The sequence below is a fragment of the Simochromis diagramma genome, unplaced genomic scaffold, assembly GCF_900408965.1.
Source record: "Simochromis diagramma unplaced genomic scaffold, fSimDia1.1 OVJJ01000304.1, whole genome shotgun sequence".
NCBI classification, from domain to species: Eukaryota; Metazoa; Chordata; class Actinopteri; order Cichliformes; family Cichlidae; genus Simochromis; species Simochromis diagramma.
In genome coordinates, this window is record NW_024387030.1 from 14,583,844 (window position 1) to 14,603,106 (window position 19,263).

Below are 19,263 nucleotides of genomic sequence, written 5' to 3' on the forward strand. Positions count from 1 at the left end.
AGGGGCCGCGTGCCTGTAACAGGTTCCCTATCAGTGACCTGCCCAGCTCTGCATCAGTCAGGTGCCGCGAACCAGCCACAAGAGGACGATTATCAGTTTAAAAGGAAAAAAAAAGCAAGAACAGAAAGATATGCCCCGCTTTTAAGCCATGTTTTACTCATTAATTTATAACAAAGAAAAAAAAATATATGCAAGGTCAATTTGGATTCTGAAGCCAGAAATAATACATGCAAATGCAAGCATATTCAAATGGAGCTCGTGCCCTTTGAATCAAACCTCAAAAAGCAACCTCGGTATTGATTCGCAACAAAGACTCCATGATATTTCAAGTTTAAAGGAGAGATCCTCAACACACCACTAAGGCAGTCAGATCAATATCATTTTTTGATCAAAAGGGGGATTTGCCTTTGAAATGGCCAGATTAAACAGATGTTTTATTTTTCATTAGTTATACTGCACCTTTAAAAGCCCGCAGGGGGGGGGGGGGTTAGGGGGGGGTGTTCGTGTGTGTGTGTTTGGGGGAGAGGAGGGGAGGGGGAATTACTTCACAGAAGAGACAATGAAAGTGGTATTTTTTAAGACCTAAAGTTTGACGGCTGAACTTTTTTTTTTTTCACTCTTTACTTAATGTTCTATCGTTCGAAGTACCGATTTCTTTTCTTTTCTTTTTTTTTTTGTTTACCCCAGGTGGGCTCGGACATGAAATGGCTGGGATGGTGGCAGCTTGGAATGCCCCTGGGTATCTTGCTGCCATGGTGTTGTCAAAAGACCTGGGAGGGGGAGTGAGAAGGCTTGGATGGTCTCTTTTCTTTTTTCTTTTTCTTTTTTTTTTTTAAACCAAGCAAAAACAACGAAACTGAGCTTCTGTTCTCTTCGTTACAAAGAGATCGGCTGAATTCATTTATTATTATTATTATTATTTCCTTCTTATTACCCCTCATATGTTTTGGAACCGCTGCGGGTTGGAAAAGGCAGGACAGGACAAGGGTTTGAACATGAAATACAGTCAGGCTCCACATTTGTCATGTATTTTATTATTTCCCTTCCTCACCTCTCAGACCTGTAGGCAAGGTCCTTCATTTTTCACATGACTGGTTTTCTTATCATTGTGGGCCCTCTCTGCTGGCCTACGAGTGACTTAAAGGCAATAAAACACAAAACATTCTGTAAAACACAGATGCCTTACAGTGCCTTTCCGGGGAATTATGATAATAACTCAGGGATGGTTGGAGTGGCCAGGTCATTGTGGATGTGGGGAAGGGGGGCTAGGGGCGATGGGAGTAAGTTCACCGAGGTTCTTTGAGCAGGGACAGGTCAAGGTGGGCTGTTGGGCCTCCCCATCCGCCCTCCCTATCCGCCCTCCCTTTCCCAGCCTCCCCAGTCATAAACTCTTCCTATCATGCAGGGATGCCGGCTACAGAAGGTACAAAGCAGAACCTCTTTGTCTTGTAGCTGCTGGGGATAAAGCAGTGGCTGATGGGAAAGCGGTTGCGTTGGCCCCCTGGCAACGGCGAGGTCAGCTGAAGAGTTGATCATAGCCAGGAGAGGAAAAACTCCTGAGTCAACACGACTCTGCAGTCTGCCCCCTGAGGGTCAGCTATCCTGTGAACTTGGTACTTTGTAATTTAGTTCCTCTGAAAGAGAAGACAGAAGGTGACAAGATTTTAAGTCGTCTTATTGCTGAACTGTCTGGTTATGATTTTTTTTTTTTTTTTCGGTGTCTGGATTTGTTGCAGGGTGGAGGGAGGGGCTGGATGTAGTCCTACAACACCTTTCGAGTGTGTGAATGAGAAGGAGTGAGGACAGGAAACGAGTGTGGGCTCCACCACTGAGGTGCTGACAGAGGGGGGATAGAGGGGGCTGAGGCTGCACCTGTTCCGGCCCAGCACCCTCCCAGCAGGGCTTCGTCAGAGTCTCGGCCTTCTCCTGGCATCTGGGATGGGGGCCAGGGCCAGTCCCACCTCCAGCGTTTGCTCCACCTCTTCGCTGCTTGTGGATGAGAGACGAGAAACGCTGGAGGCTCCATCTGCCGAGGGCTCGCTGCGGTCTCCGCGGCCCGCCTGGGGAAGGGGGTTGCCGAGCCTCCACGACTCTGCCACGGGGGTCTCACAGTGGTAGACCACAATGCGGCACATCACGCGTCACATGCCAGCTGGCCAGGATTTCTCTCCTGTAAACAGAGACTAATGACCACTCAACACACACACACACATAGAATAAATATCCCTTGGTGGAATGGAGGCGGGTGAGACTATGTAGGTGAAAAGACTTGGTTTGATTTCGTTAAAGGAGAGCAGCAGAACAAGGGGGTTCATGTCACAGTGGGACATTGCTAAAGCTTCTCTCAGATGCTGACTATAAGTCCACTACATCACAGTCATGCAGTTTCCCGCTTACACGCAGCATCACAGGCCTCCCAGTGCTCTGCAAGCCTCTGGGCTCCAACAGGTCCACCCGCTGAGTCTGTAAAGCTCCCCTGTTGGATTTCTATCGCGTGGAACTGCATGGAGCAAAGAATTCAGCCAAGGAATCCTGTGATGGTTGGTTCTCCAGGCTGAAGGACATTAGTATCTCTATACTTCCTATCCGGTCTCCCTAGAATCTCCTTGTCCATGTCTCCAAAGCTCCGTTTTCCCCACATTCAATTAGATTATAATTATTTTTCACAACCCAGTAGTTTCATATATATGCCCCTCTGTCTAAATTGCCCCAATGTCCCAAGCATACACTTTCATAGGCATATTTATTTATATTCCTATATATAATTATATCAGTTGCAGGCTAGGAATAATGTGACATTGAGCGTTATTCCCCAGTTAAGCAGGGAGAGTGTAGAGAGGTCGCACGAGCTACACTGAGCCACTGGCAACCCAGGCCCTGCTGGTCCAACAGAGTGTCTTGGCTTCATCTGCAAACTCGCAGTAAATATCTGGCCATCATTTATTTTAATTCACTCCTTTCTTGCTCAGATGGAATGGATTCTTAACCTTGTAGGACAAGGACACCCGCATGCTGCCTGCCTTGCCTTAGCTGCTAAATTATTCTTCATTCTTCAGGGGGAATAAAAAAAAAAGGGGGAAAAAAGGAGTCCGGCGTTGTTCAAACTGTTAGCTCCAATGAAAAGCGTGCCTGAAAACATTGTCACTGAACCCTTGGACAAGGAAAAGAAGGGGAGTGGGCAGCGAAAGACAGAGTGGGAGAAGTGGGGGAGAGAGAAAAAGGGGAGGAGTGGCGGTGGGGTAGTCAGCAGCCTCCAGAGTGATTTATTTGCCAAATCAGGACACAATGAGTCGATTATGAGTCCTCTAATAAGAGAGAGTGTTTGGGGACCCACTAATTGGGCATGATTGAGTTGCAGTCTGGGAGCCGGGCGAAAAGGGAACCTGGTCGGCGGCTGTCATGCAATCATCAGCTAATCAGAGCTTTGAAATTAAAACTGCGTGTTTAGGGTAGAGGACGGGATAATGGCAGGGACCTGCCGGTGCTCTGAGGCAGCCTGAGGAGCCTGTCACTGTGTGTGTGTGTGTTTCTGCATGTTTGTTTGTGTTTGTCTTTAGGAGTACAGTATATGAGTGTGCGACGTGAATAAGGCAGATTGTATTGACAGTATGTGTGCGTGGCTGTGTGTGTTTGAGGCCTCTCGTCTCTGACTGTCATCTGCACTGGTCCTGATGAGGACAGTGAAGGAGATGTAATCAGCCCAGCCCTTGTACTAATGCTCATACAGTGTTTGTGTGTCTCTGAGTGCACATGTGTGTCCGGCTTTGTATTTCTAGATATACTAAATGCATGTAAAAGTCCAGTGTATTTAAGTGTGTAGGTCAGTCATTTGATTTTATTGAATTAATTACATACAGTGTTTTTCGCCGATAATTTCATTGAAAGGAAGGCCTTACCGAGCACATCGTTGTCCTGTTTCTACCCCCAAAACTCTGACATTAGATCTCAGTTTTGAGCGGCTGTGCTCACATGTTGTCACTAGGGGGCAGTGTTTATCTGCAGTGCGTCGCGAGAGCACACGGACAGGACTAATTGATGTCAGGTGCTTCTTCTGGTTGTGTTGTTAAGAAAGAGATGGAAAGCAGAATATACCAGAAAAGAATGCGGTTTGTGCTTGTGTCTGTGAGGTAAGAAGGAAACAAAGCTTTTATTTAAGTAAGTAATTAAAAAGCGGCCTGTCGCATTTTCTTGATTGGCGCGCAGAAACCTTCAACGTAAACCGAGGCCATTATTATTATTTTTAAGTCATTAAACCTCCAGAACACGCCACACATTCCCCTCACTGTGTCTTCTTCTTCCCCACCTTTAGTTTAATGTTAATGAGGATTGGGTTTGTAACTTCAGATTTAGGTTTCTCTGAATTATTCCCCCTCCCCGTTTATATTATTAAACGGACTACTAGCTACCATTAAACTTATCCAATTAGAGTATTAAATTATAAAATATCTCAAAGTTTTTTCTTTTTTTTGTAAACACAGAAAACAACTTGGGTTGGTGGTAAATGGGGATTATAATGTGTGTTTTTATTTTGTGAAATCTTACATTTTTTAATAATAGGTTATATACATGCATGCCAAATCTTCGTTTGCTGTGTAGAAGTATTTACATTTATAATTCATCTTTAAATTTCCATTTATACCTCTGGTTGCTGTTTATTATGATCCAAAATGTAAATATATTAATGCAGCACTTACACACTTACTGAGTGACTCATAGATGCCTGATGCTGAGTCTATAATATGTAAAATGTGTAACTCTTTTTTTTCTTACACACCCAGTATTAATGTGTAATTTATGATTCTCTGAGCCACCTTGTATTCAGTACAAATTACCTGCCTAAACAAACAAACGCACACAGTATTTTTCAATCCTCCTAAGGCCTTGTCTAATTGTAAATGCACCTTACATCTAAAGAAGGCCTCACTATAAAAATCTGAAGTGGGTTTAGGCATAAATGGGATTAATTCCCAAAGAATGTCCTTTGCTCTTCCTCCCGTAATTTCATTTGCAGGGTCCACAGGATGAATAGCCAAGCAGGCAGTGATGTGGAACTGGAGGACAGGCCTTGCGGGGCCTGGTGCTGCTGCACCACAGCCTTCAGGTTATGTTACCTTGATAATGTCACAGCTGCAGGAACCACACCGCCCACCGTACAGGACACAGGAAATCCAATTATCTGTCTTCTAATGTGTGGGAATTTTACGCTCTCATTTCTTAAGCTTTGGCTTGAGTTGTGCCTTAGGGCAAAACCTACCTGAGAAAGATTCCTGGGATTGTTATTTATTTATTTTCTAAGAAAAGAAACACATCCATTTTCACTGGAATCAGTATAGGAAAGTTAGACTGCAGCGGAATCCAGAATGGAAATGTTTTCCTGATAAAATGCAGACTTATAGCTCATTAAGTTGGATTATAATGTAAGAAATACTTTTGCTGGTCACGTGAAAACAGGTAAAGAGGAGCAACCTTAATTTGTCCTGGAGTTCGGTCGCTGTGATGGCTTGCATATGGGAGCAGGTCCTCCCACCTGCATGGGCCCCCCAACTGTTTTTTGATTTAATTAAAAGGAAGAGAGTGCATCAATTTCAACTGCGTGGCAGGGAGATGACAGTACACAAATTGAAAGTAAGCATCGCAGCGGAACAGGAGACGGGACGCTGGCCTATCATTAACATGGAAGACAATTCTGTGTGCAATGTAACAAGATTAGAAACATTATCATCAGTCCACCGCCAGACACGAAGCTCAAGCACAGGAAAAAAAAAAGTCTCAAGAAGGCTTTTTATTCGGGACAGGACTAAGTGAGACCGGCTTTAGAAAACAATAAAATGTGGCATGGCTGTCATAACATTCAGCTGATTGCACACCTGTAGAGAAAAGTGTTTTTTTTTTTTTATAATGCCTGGGGGAAAAAAAGTGACACTCATCCCTTCGGGAGGTTTAATGTTTCCTGCTACTTTACCCCACACAGCAGCGATTATGGATCTCATAAGTGATTATGGATCTGTCCCCCCATCCCCTCCCTGCTGAATCTCCAGCACATATCTTTTGTTTTAGCGAGAGGGTTTGGTTTCGAGCAGATCCGAAGGAATGTGAATGGGCTCTGAGCTCGAGGAGGAGCCCCCATTAATGAACAGTAAAGACAGATGAGTCTCGCTCATGCCAGGCAGGTTGCCTCAATTGGATTAGTGAAGCCGGGGTTGGGATGGATAGCTGTCTATGTGCCAAGTGGCCATTAGCTCGGCCAGGATGCCAATATGAGTGTATACAAAAAACAGGCTCAGGATTCCCCTCGGCAATCTCAAGCTAGAGTCAGCAGCTGACCGTATCTGAGGCAATAAACTTTAGTTACGTGCTAATATAGTGATAAACATTTATCAGCTATGATAATGGGGGGGTTAAATGGTTGATTTAATCCTGCTTTTATTGTCCTGAAAATACAAATATCAGAATCTGTTACAGGTCATTTGTCAGTGGCTGTCACGCTGCACTTTATGAATGGAAAGGCGCTCATTCCTCGCATGTATCAGAGCGAGCTGATGTGTTTCCAAGGCTGATGTCATGTTCTCCGTGGGGCGATGATGGGCACTGTACATGTCAGTGGACACCAAGGGCCCTACTCCAACCAACTATACAAATGGGCAGAAGTGCGAAGAGCTGGGGAAATGTTATCAATCACTGTGCGTCTCAGAGGAGCTGCTGGCGTTTGTGTAGAGAGTCCCGCTCACACTGATACATATAAAAGGCTGTGTGATGTATTAGAGCAGATGAGCAGGGGCCGGGTCTGACACATGACTGACAGCTCATTTGACAGCCCCAGGAAAGTGTGCAGGGAAGTTTCAATCTAATATAATGCTGCTGAAGGAATGAAATGGTGGTGTGAGATTATGTCTTCATGTTATATCCCCTCTAGGACAACGCAGACTGAATGGGATGAATATGATGCGGCTGACCCCCCGCCTCGGTCGAGAAGGCACAGGTGCCTTATGGGTGCCAGACGCCACAATCGACTCTAGGTTGAGACCTCCTGACCCATGACTTTCTCCACAATCCATTTCAGTCTAGTGAACCAGGTTTCTGAAGGAGGGAAAAACAAGAAACTGAAACCTTGATCAAACCTGTACCTGTGGGTAAACAAAAACATGTTTGTTTGTTTTTTGTTTTTTTTGTGGTGTCCTGCATTATGACTCAGCTGTCTCATGGGGATTTCCACATAGGTAATCTCTGTCATTCAATCGCTCCACTGCAGAAGCTGGGTCCTCCAGAAACAGGATAGCCACAAAACAGACATTAATATTAAGTGCCAAGGAGATCAGCTTCTCTTTGACCTGCTCTTCTTTCCCCTTTTTTCATAAGAGCAGAATATTGTTAGGTCACATGCATCTTGAAATCAATACTCCGTACTCACCGGTGTACGTTTACACTCATAATTTTCATGCTAAGCTACTTTTTTGTCTTTTTTTTTTTAATACAGAGACCATTTTTATTGATATAATATTAATGGAACCAAAGCTGTCTTCTAAAAATACTCCTGCTTACCAAACTCAGAGGTCACTGAGGTCACAGAACTTTCCTTAATTACACCAGAAATGTAAAATTATTTTACCAGAAAACTATTAAAGCCCAGGAGACTCAAACCTCCCAATGCGTGTGCCCACAAAGATCAATCATAGAGGGCTAATTAGCCATTTTACAGCTATAAAAAAAAAAAAGAAACTCAGCCCTTTTCATTATGGGCCATCTATTTTTCCAACATTATGGCCTTTTTTTATTTCTCCCCCCCTCAGCTTCTGGAAGTTATTAGAAACTTCTGCTGCATGGAGAAATAAAGCATCAACTTTCCGTATTAGATGTGTCAGGCTTTCTTCCTCTCCGTCCACGTTTTATTCTTAGAATGAGGTCAGCAGTTGGCCCGCGAGCGTTGAGTGTCAGCTGCTGTTTTTCCATTGAAACAGACTATACTCGGGTGTTTAGCCCTCTGACAGGCCTGACGTCGGCCTCCTAGCAGCCCCAGTGACCACAGAACCTGATCTCACACAATCAAGCAACTGTGTCAGCCCAGTCTAAACTCGCTGTTCCCAAAGGTGTCTCTCTCTCTCACACACACACACTTTTTACTTTTTACTTTGTGTACGTCTCCTCTTTTTTTCCCCCCTCCTACATTTCCTACACTTCAACTTTTGCACCTTCTGATGGCGTCCATATTTCCCTGCTAATCTGCGGAAGCCCTGCAAACATTCGTATTGTCTAAGTGATCATTAAAATTTATGGCAAGCTGACTTCATCCAGCTTGCTAGGCCTCGTCGGCATAAGTCATAATTATGTGATGACATTGTAAGACGGAACGTCCACGCTGGCCCACTCGCCCGGGCTTGTTAAATGATGTAATTAGCCTACCTAAGAGGTGAACACTCCAGATTGGATAAGTTATTAAATGTTTGGATGAACCTGAGCTCCATTTCCCTATCACTGTCTTCCCCTCGTTCTCGCCCCCTCCCTTCTTCCCCCATTAGCCCATTAGCAGTTATGTGATACTATATGCTGATGGGGCAGTGGACAGAGAAAGTGGGTAAATTAAGCCTGACCACTGGTTGTGTTATGGGCTGCTCTTATTATAAGGTGCCACTGAAGGACACTGCAAGGCTTAAGTGTACAGCGCATCAGTGACGGACACGCGACCAGCAATGACCCGACGGTACGGCATATTTGTGCCGTCAGTTGCATGCTATGTGCCGATTACGTTCATTAGGATCTTCTATAAGTCCTGTGACTCGCTGTTCTCACCCCTGGAAACTATTGAAAGTGACTGTACTGTACAACAAACACAGGTCAGACGTGTCAAATTTAACCCATCAGATTGCTCAATTTGTCCCCAGTTAAGCTGTAATGGAAGGCAGCGCACTGAGGTTGACAGCGCGCCTGCCACCGGGCCCTTGAGCCTCGGTGTGTGCGTCACTGTGCGGCTGTGTGTGTGTTGTGCTCCACCAGAGGGTGTCACCAACCGTGACTGTGTGTTATTCACACTGACGAGTTCCACTGTTCACTGTCACCTCTCATTGTGAGGGGAAATAAGCCTGTGGAGAGAGAGCCTGCCACCAGGGGGGAGGGTGGAGGACAGAGTGGAGCCCCCTTACAACCGCAGCCCCAAAGACTGGCTTCTCCTTCAAGCTCAAGATTGCTAAATATCAGCATGCATATTGGGGATAAGAGGAGGATGTTCAGATAGACGCTGAACAGTCTGACTGTGGTTTCTAACACATTTTTACAGACAGAGGCGGAAGCTGATTTGTGTGTGTGTGTGTGTGTGTGTGTGTGTGTGTGTGGGGAGGGGGTGGGTGTTATGGTGTTTGATTTGTTGTGAAGACTCGAGCAGCAGGACTCAGCAGAGTCCAGGTTGGCCCAGCAGGCCCGCCGAGAGTGACACTTCCTCTCTCTGTCTCGTCCTGCGGAGAGCCTTGACAGCAGGGACCTGGTGCTGAGCCGCGTCCCCGTTCATCATCACCAGAGCCAACCACCCACAGCGGGCAGGGTTGGGGGGGGGGGACTCAGTTATCTCTGTCACCCCACTGTCCCTCCCCCCTATGTGCCTCTGTCCCCCCTCCTCTTCCTCCTCTTGCTCTGTCTTTGGCCCATCTCCAGAGAGACTAAAAAGCCGGTCTCTCTCTCTCTGCTCCCCTGATTGTTTTTGTTCCTGTGAGCAGACAAATAGAGTTTGGCCTCTTACAAAAGAAAATGCTCGAGCTCATCTGATCTTACTGCCCTAAGGAGTGGCCTGGCCTGAAGGGCTAGTGATTGGAAAATTACAGTGCTGCTCCAGCCATATTGTCAGGGAGTCTAGTCCAGTCTCTTGTGTTTGTGTGAAAGGCCATCAGATGTGTGGCCAGTTGTCCGCTTTTAAGACCGCTGTTGGCTGTAATTGTGTAGGAACCGTAACCGTGGTAACTTCACCAAGGATAATATGCAGTATTTATATAGAGAGTAAATATTGCTGAGTGGTTATGTTTTTACAGAGCAGGTAAGCCTCTCTTAATTTTCTTGTTTTTAAATTAAGGAGCTTTGCGTTTACATGCTTTATAAAAAGAAAACATAAATTAGCCAAAGTCTAGTCTGCAAATTCAGTGACAGACATCAGAAATTTGGTCTTTGAGTGACGATACCTGTTGCAGCTCCAGAGTGACGCTGAAGCCCCCTGTCCCTGCCTCACAAGTGGCTCTCTGATAAGTGATTACAATTGGGGAGAAAGGAGGAGTAAAACAAGGGCCTTGTCAGCACAGACCCTCCAGATTTGAGGTCAATTTCGCTCCCTGATTGCGTCTATTTTTGTGGCGGTTATGCTGGGGGAGGGAGAGACCAAGTGGGAGAGTTTACCGTCGCCCGTCGAAGCCAGCATCATCATCATCATCAGCTGACGAGCAGGCGCCGACGCCCGACTTGCCTGACGGTTTCCTGCCCCCCCCGCCACACACTCCGCTCCTTTTACTCTTCACGCCCGCCCCTCCAGCTTTTCCATCGTCCCCTATCTGCGCTCCCCTACCACCCCTTGGCCCTGGCCCTCTGCCTGCTCTTTCGCTCACCCCCACCCCCTCCCCATGTTCGCAAATCACTTCTTCCCGTGTCAGCAGGTAAATTGTTTTGTCCTCCCATTCCCAGCTTTCATTACCTTGTGTAAATTAAGCGATATGTCGTCCACCGGTGCGCGCCAGAGCACTCACCGCGCCAACGCCAAAATCATGAGATTTGGCATAATAAATGAAGACAAACTGGCAGTAGCAGTGCTCCTCTCCGCGCGGGCTCGCCTTCATTATTCGCTTAACTTGCCGGAGAAAATGACTTAACCCTGACCTGTGTATTACGTCCCATATTCACTCCAGATAAAAGCCTTTTTACAGCACACAACAATTTATATTCCAGCAAAGAGGCTGCTTTTCTCTGTCAGTTTTCCAATCTCAGCTCCTGAACACACGTCATTAAACTTGTCTTGCCTTCCTGTATTTGTCCATCAGTCCTTCTTTTTACATAAAATCTGGCAGCATTATTCTGGGATTTGATGGCACCCACTCATTTTTCCCCTTGGAATGTTTGATTGGAAGAAATATAGCCGGGCCGGGGCTATCTCCTCTCTTCTGTGGAATCATGCACTTGATGAAATAGTGTTCCCTCAGCAAGAATAATAAAAACAGACTTGTGCATTACAGGGGGCTCTCAATCTGCCAGCCGGGCTGAGCTGAGCCGAGCGAAAAAACCCACCCTGCCTCCTGACAGATTTTTATAGTTATCCCAGCAGATAAATGGAAACGGGTGACCAGGCTGGGGAAGGCCACTCTGGGCTGCAAGCCTGGACAGAAGCATGATGTGTGGCGCGAGCGTTAAAGGTTCGGCTTCTGAGACGAGCATGCTGCCACCGCCACATTTGTCCTTTTGCAGCGTTTATGAAGAGAAACCTCTGGGAAAATGTTCCTTGTGGTGCAGCACAGATATGTTTGACTGAAACACCCACGTTAATGCAGTTTGCATTAGAAAACCTTACAATAGCGAGGGAGTAGGAAGTTCTGCGTCACATGCTGTGGTCTAGCTCCATTGAGAATGAACTGTAGAAGATGAAAAGGGTGATTGCAACTGTCCTCTGGGTGATAGGTGTTCACTTTCCAATTTGGAAGTGTCAGCATTACTATAATATCAAGCTCACTTGAATGTAAAAGGTCATAGACACTTTACATAAAGTCGTTCATTCACTGTTACTGAAGCACAGCCTGCAGTAGTTAAAGTGCTTCAGTTTGTGCTGGAGCACACCATGAAACTTTGGTGTTTTCACTCAATGTAGAAGGCTGCTGCAAAATCAGTAATACAGTTACCTTTTAATGCAACAGAAAAGAGGAAATACAATAAAAATATTGTGCAAACATGTTACTTATTTGCTACATTCACCTAAATAAATTGGACTTTAAACATTTTAGTTGTTTTTAAGCTGCAGTCTTGTTCAGTCTTTTGCGTCTCAGTGACATTAAATACAGAACAGCTTCAGTTTTCTTGGACTAAAGTGACGAAGGGAAGAAAAAAAGTTGCTTCTCTTGTGTATCCTGTGGAGCTGGGGAGAAAAAGTTTGACTAGCTGTATTATATTCACACACAAAAAATGTGAAATTAAATGAAACCAGGCATGTAACAAGGATTATGATTACTGAAATAAAGAGAAATTCTTAAAGGCTTAAATGGAGGTTAAAAAGTTCCACTGTGGTTTGCACCTTAAGGTTTTGCCTTCTGGGAAGATAATCAGCCATAAATGGTGCTCGTTTCCACTTAACAGGCCCTGATTAATCAGCCGAACTGCATGGGCTAATCAATCCACTGCTACTGCTTTCCGCACTGGACCTGGAGAGCTTCATGTAGTCTGAGTAATCCTCCTCCTCTTACTCCTCTGTTCAGCGGCAGGCGTCGTGGAGAGCAATACATTTGTGAGGGATGAGCACAAAAAGGCCCACAGTTGTGATTTTGTAAATTGGTGTGAAATTCAAGGCTTCTTTCTATAACCCTTAAATAGTGCACGTGCATCCCGGTTACATTTTATTGTCTTGTTTGTAATTTTTATTAAAAATGAAGAGGTTTATTAGAAGCAAATGAGTAAAGAAATTGCAGTTTTTATTTTCACAATATAAGTCAGTTTCCTCCTTATTTAGCTTATAGTAGTGTTAGCTTTTTTGTTTTACTGATATGAAATTGACCAGACACACTTATATAATATATATAAGCATACTTAAGCATGTAAAAAGGGCTATCAGCGGAATTGTCTTTTTGTTTTGTTTTTACAGAAATGGCATCAGTGAAATGTTAAAGTCTTCAGGAAAGTTTAGATTTATCTTCAGAACTGCCAGTTTTAATTATTTCTACTAATGCGTCTGTAATAGACAAATCAGAAGAGCTCAATATTTCCCTCATCCCTTCCTGGGAGGTGAAAAAAGATCAACTTATCGGCTCAGCTTCACCTGCTCACCTGCTAAATTGAAATGTCAAACATGTAAAGCAGACTGACATGGCTACCTGTGGCACTGATGCAGTTCAGACAATGTACAAACGGGTCTCCAGATACGCAGCACAACAAACACTGTGAGTGTTTGATTTGCTTGTCAACAAAACTGTGCTCCTGAGGTTTGTGGGCCAGCTTTTTAGATAGTGTTGTTAACGGCATATGTCATTTGAGGATTGAAAACTGGAGCCATTGAATCTTAATGAGAGACCATTTACATTCAGCCCTCTGTACTGTGCTTTCAATGTGGTTAAACTAGGCTTATGTTGGGGAGTTTATAACCAGTCTAGAAGGTAGGCAGAATTTAAATGTGCAATGTTTTACAGTGTATACAATGGTTATGCTCTAATAATTAAATTACATTCACTTACAGATGGTCTACAACAGTGCTGTCACCCATTTATTGTTTATGGAGCCAGAATGTAGCATATTTGGAGTGGCTGTTAATTTACAAGCGAATGCTAGAAAGAGTTGTTAGCAAGCTGCATTTAGAGTGTATTACATGGACATGGATACCTGCCAATTAGTGCTAAATAAATCAGTGAAACAAACAAGTTACTAGATGTTCACTTACCAAAACTGTACCACAAACTGTTGGCGCATCGAACTGCAACATTATTGGCTTGATAATTGCATTAAAAATGCTCAAAAGGCAGCGGTGTTGTAAAAATGGGTGATGGGTCCAGTTCAGTGACTCCACTTAATGGATGTGAAGCCAAGGAGACAGCTACTGGCTACATCCACCTGCCTTAACTTCCACCTGAAAGTTAAAGTGGCCACACCCACAAGAATCTTTTATAAAGTGAAAATGGAGCCTGAGCACCTAATTGCCCCCAGTGCATCCACTATGGTGTGTATGACAGAAAGCACTTAAAGACAGAATGAAGAGCTAGCAGGTTGGTAAGTCACATTCACTTTGGACTTCTGGAAGTAGTTCTTCAGCTGGAGCGACGTATGTTTTTAGGTTGTCATCATGTTGGAAGATCAGACTAAATCTTCACATTTATTCATGATTCCTTCCACCCTGATGAGATTCCCCTCCAGAAACACTCCGAAGCATCCCCACAGTATAATACTCCCTCCACTGTGTTTCACAGTGGGGATGCTCAACCTTCGTGCTGTAGGCCTCTCCCTTACTTCTCCAAGACGAGCTTCCAGTATCCATAATGTTTCTGCAGGTTGTCCTCAGCATATTTTAGTGTGGCTTAAAAGTGTCGCTTCTGCAGAAGAATTCTGCAATTCCCGACTTGCCAAAGTCGTTCACTCGTGTCTTGACAGTTTTTCTGGGGTCTGTAGACACATCTCGTAGTATTTTTTCCAGACTTCTTACCTTTGCCAGGTTTTTTCTTTACTATGTGGCTCTCTTTGAATTTCTTAGTAATGCTTCTGGCTTCAGCTCTTGACCCTTGAAAATGCTGTGATAACTTTGTATAAACATCTCCTGCTTTGTGAACGTCAGTAATTTTTTTTCTCAAGTCTAAACTCATTTTTGTTTTTGGCACTATGCTTTCTTGAGTGATAGCTCAAACCATTGCTGAAGTCTTTATAATGGGCGTAAATTCGAATGTAACCTGAGTTTCAACTTAATTTTCCAAGGTTAGAGGATTACAAAGTTAAAGCACATCACTGCACAGTTAAAAGATCAGTTTTTCAGGGGGCTAATAATTTTGACCATGGTATTTTTTTTTCTGGAATAATTCTGTTATTTTGTTCAGATTAAATTAATTTATTCTTTTTAAAAAATAAAAATGAGTATATATAGAAATGTTGAAAATCCTTTGCTTCATTGCTTTTGACAAAAAAAAAATCATAGTGGAAGCAATACATCTGTCCTCATCTGTAACTTAAGTCTTCTTTTACTTGCAGTTAAATAATTTTGAGCGATGAAAAAGATGCCACATAACAATAATCGAAACATATTAACAGACACCCTCGTAAGATTAGTTTTTTAAAGAGAGACAGATCTGTCAGAGAACTCTTCAAATCGTTCCCAGATCGGTCTAAAACGGCTCTGACAAAGATGATTTAAAATGTAGAGAGCTGGCGCTCAGCTCTGTAACCCTTCCCCTTCTCTAAAAGGACAGAGAAAAGAATGATACAAACAGAAAACTCAAATCCAACTCATTTTTTACTGTATGAAAGTTTCACAAGGTCGTTGGGAGAGTCACGTTAACACAATACCTGAATACAGATTTGTTTCCTTGTTCTACAAGTCACGCAGACTCGAGTCTTTAAGCGATCATTATTACCATACAAATAGACAGATCTATTTAACAACCCCCTTTTTATCGCATAACACTTATTCTTTAGTGTTGCTCCCTGAAAGGCACTGAAATGTGTCTCTCCCCCTACTTACTCTTCCCCTCTTTCTTTTTTTCTTTCTTTTTTTTTTCCCCGGGAAATCGTCTCCGGGTTGATAAAGGCTCAGAGCAATAGAAGAAGCAAGGCTGACATCTTCTTAAGAGATGATAGGAGAGCCAAATCAAATAGGATGGAGCAGTCACTCTTTTCACAGATAGGTAGCTCATTTCTGGTGGCTGAGAGTTTGCATCCCTAGTGACGCTCTGCCTGGGAAAGATAGCTCGCTCGGACTCCATTCATTATTTCATTCCCTGTCTCCTCTTTTCACATCTTAGCTACTTCTTTCTTCTTCTTCTTCTTTTTTTTTTGCTTTAATGAGTTGCCTATTTTTCTCAAGTGTTGATGGCGATCTTGGAATTTAGATTTGGAGACAAAGTGTTTAATCACAAGCGTTTTTCATTTGCCAAGAAGAGGCAAAAAAAAAAAAATCAATTATTTCTATTAGACAATGCTGATTGAAAATGAATGGAAGTGGTAACATTTTGAAACAAAGGCTCCACGGAGACAAAGATAAGTGTCAGTCTGCTACCCCTGAGGTGTGATGTGCGGTTTGGCTTAATAAGCAGTTTGCAAAAACATTAGCTATTAAATCTTTGCAGAGGGTTGATACAAACACAGAGCAGTTTATTAATAATAACAGCTCATAATTCTGTACTTTTAGTGTCACATTGTTCCTCGCAGAGTCCATGTTGAGCTTCAGATGTAACGAGCTTCTTTATTTTTTTTGTTTTCACAAACACGTACGTTGACGCATAAAGATGTAACTTCATCAGAGGAAATTGCAGGAACTTTCCTCGTCCAATTATTTATTGCAACACTTACTGAATGAAGCCTCCAAACTCCATATGATATTCACTTTGGCACTTTGTGAAGAGCACTTTGCTATCGCTTCCCTCACATTCTCTGCAAATCCCTTAGAAAATTATTTCTAAATATTAACTTCTCTTGCAGCTCATTCAAAAGAAGAATTACACGACAGATAAAACACTTTATCACCAGTGAAAGACTAGACAATGTACGTTGAGAAATTGGGAAGAAGGCAGAAACAATGAATATTAAGTGCCTAAGAATCCAAAGCTGCTGACTAAATTGAAACAGTATATCCTGAGGGGGTAAGGTTTCCAAATTGCTAATTACTGCCTCTGAAAGGGGGCTGTTTCTGATATGTTTGCTTGTGAAAGGCTGCCACTTAATGAAGCAGTGGCTAAAGTTTTTTTCCCCCCTTTCTTTCTTTTTTAATATTCCCACACTCCAGCTTTCAGGGCTCTCTCCGGACTTTCCTCCCAGGCCAGAACAATGGCGGGCCCAGGAGCCCAGCTTCCCCACAGGCCCAATGAGAGGAGGCCGGGGGCTGGGTACTGAGGGAGCCGCTCAGCATGCTGAAATATGGAGGCGACAGATAAGGTGGCAGCGGCACAGAGAGGCCCTCTCCCATGGGCCCAAGGGGAAATTTGCAGTTATTAAGAGGAAGATGAGAGCGATTAAATGGCTTTTGTACTCATTTTCACTGACTTTTCTTTTTTATTATTTGGGCTGCCTTCATCTGATAGATGAAAGAAATGGTAAATTACTTTTTTTTTGTTTCATTCAGCAACAACACTAGCATTGAGAAAACATCATTACAGTGAGCTTCAATCATAAAACACTTATTAGTCCACTATTGTTTTAAAAAGTGTGGCTGCAACAGAATTACTGTAATCTGACATCTGGAACTACAGTAATTACAAATTTAACATGGTTTGGGATTTCGGTTTGAAGAAATTGGACAAAATGTAACATTGATACATGCACAGCATGTGCATGTTTCTATGAATGCAGTCATTTTATGGATGAACACAGCTGGGAGCAGCTATAGAAGCTTGTGCAATTCAACAACAGCCATGCAGCAAATAGAAAGCTCTTTGATTTTTCTTTTACTCAAACTGTGTGACAGATAATTTCCCACTGAACAGCTATATGACATACTGCTCTGCAATGCACTGTGAGGTCTAACAGTGCAATCCAACACAACGGTGCCTTAAAAAGAGAGAGAGTAAATTGCATACTCACAACACAGTGCAAACCTGTTGCTAATAATACCTCAAGCCTTCACATAGTGTTAGATATGCTTGAGAAAAGAGCAGAACAGTGGTGCAGTGTCACCTAACAGCAAGGAGATTCCTGGTTTGAACCGCTTCGTCAGCTGGGGCCTTTCTGCCTTGAGCACCCCCACTTACCCACTCACCAGTGCAAACCTAAGCTGGACAAGCAGTTAAGAAAATGGATGGATGCTTTAAAAAGTCTCCTTCAGGCATTTTTTAGTAGGATTTTTCACCTTTCGAGATGAAAAAATAGGAAGAAAGATGTTTTTCCCCTGGTTTACTATAGCATCCAATATTTCTCCTCATTCAGTCAAAGTCAGCCCTCACTGTTGGAGTATTTGCATTGCTGACTTCAGATTTAGGTAACACACTTATGAAGTTGACTTTGGTTAATGCTAATATTACACAGTGCTGTGCAAAAGTCATGAGCCATCCCTTGTGTCTTTATTTGGCGAAATGAGTGAAGAGATTAATTGAAAAATGTGTAAGCATAAATGGAAATACAGTATATAAGGCAAAAACACAGTTTGAACAATTCCATTAAGCTTGAAAGTCACTGTGTGATATGACCACCTTTATTATTCAGTATAGTCTGAACTCTCTTAGGCAGCTTTCTTGTAATTTCTTTAGGTAGTCTTCAGGAATAGTTCTCCAGGCTTCTTGAAGGACATTCAAAGCTCTTCTTTGGATGTTGGCTGTCTTTTGTTCTGTTCTTGACCCCACACTGCTTCCAATAATGTTAAGGTCCAGTCTCTGTGGAGGCCAATCCATGACTGATGGTGTTGTAATTGTGTGTTTTTCTATCTACTTATGGTTTTACTGCATTGGAAGTGTGTTTGGGATCACTGTCATGCTGCAAAATGAAGCTGTTGCCAATCAGACACTTTCATCCTGAGGGCCAGATGCATCTTTCAGGTCCTGTTTCAGGTCTCTGCTGGGGTTTTTTCTCTGTTTCTTAACAACGTGCATATTAAATACTATCGGACTATCAGATGTGGTACAAGGACTGGATTGAAAACGAGTGAAAAATCAGCCAATGTCCAAAGAAGAACTTTGACAGAACTTCTGAAAGCTTGAAGAACAAATCTCTAAGACCACTTCAAAAATGGCAAGAAAGTCTGGCTACTTGCAAGGAAAATTACAAAGAAATAAGGGTATCTTAAGACATTCGCACTAGATCTCCAACTCACGGGTGCACAATTTTAAGTTTCATTTTTGACCAACATAGAAAAACAGTGCATTAGCAGTGTTTAGCAAAGATAACAATCCATAGTTTCTAAAACCTCTGAATTCTACACAGTGGAAGCAAAGGTATCCAGCTAAAGTTACCCAGCAAAACAGGAGTAGAGTCAACCTACTAACACTGAGAGGTGGTCTGACGTTAACATAGAGCTATTTCTTTAAAGATATACAAAACATACAATCAGAATCAGAATACTTTATTGATCCCTGGGGGAAATTATTTTTTACAAGATGCAGTTTTACATTTAGTCTCTGAAAAACACACATGATCTAAACTGAATGGGACTTTCTCAGGTACTTCACTAACTAAATAAGCATAAGCTCGTTCTAATTGCCCCCTTGTGACCGTCAGCATGCAGTTCCCCTACAGACCTCCTTTCCTACCCCCACAACTTTTTGTAAACGCTGATGGAAGAAAACTTGCACATTTTCAAAGTCAGATTTGACTGACATTATCTTCCACACCAGCACTCCGTCGGTTTCCTGAAGTGATGCCATAGTGACCAGACGCTGGTGTTATCTGCCTTGCAGGCTGTATTTCGGCAGCACTGTGCAGTGG

General features: G+C 43.2%; 1 long non-coding RNA gene across 1 annotated transcript; it reads left to right on the forward strand.

Annotated features, from left to right (window-relative positions):
- The first annotated feature begins 513 nt into the window (after nucleotides 1-513).
- LOC120740482 lies at nucleotides 514-7,389 on the forward strand. Its single transcript, XR_005697385.1, has 2 exons — nucleotides 514-4,127; nucleotides 6,914-7,389. It is a non-coding gene; the product is annotated as an uncharacterized LOC120740482 (long non-coding RNA).
- Nucleotides 7,390-19,263: the final 11,874 nt, after the last annotated feature.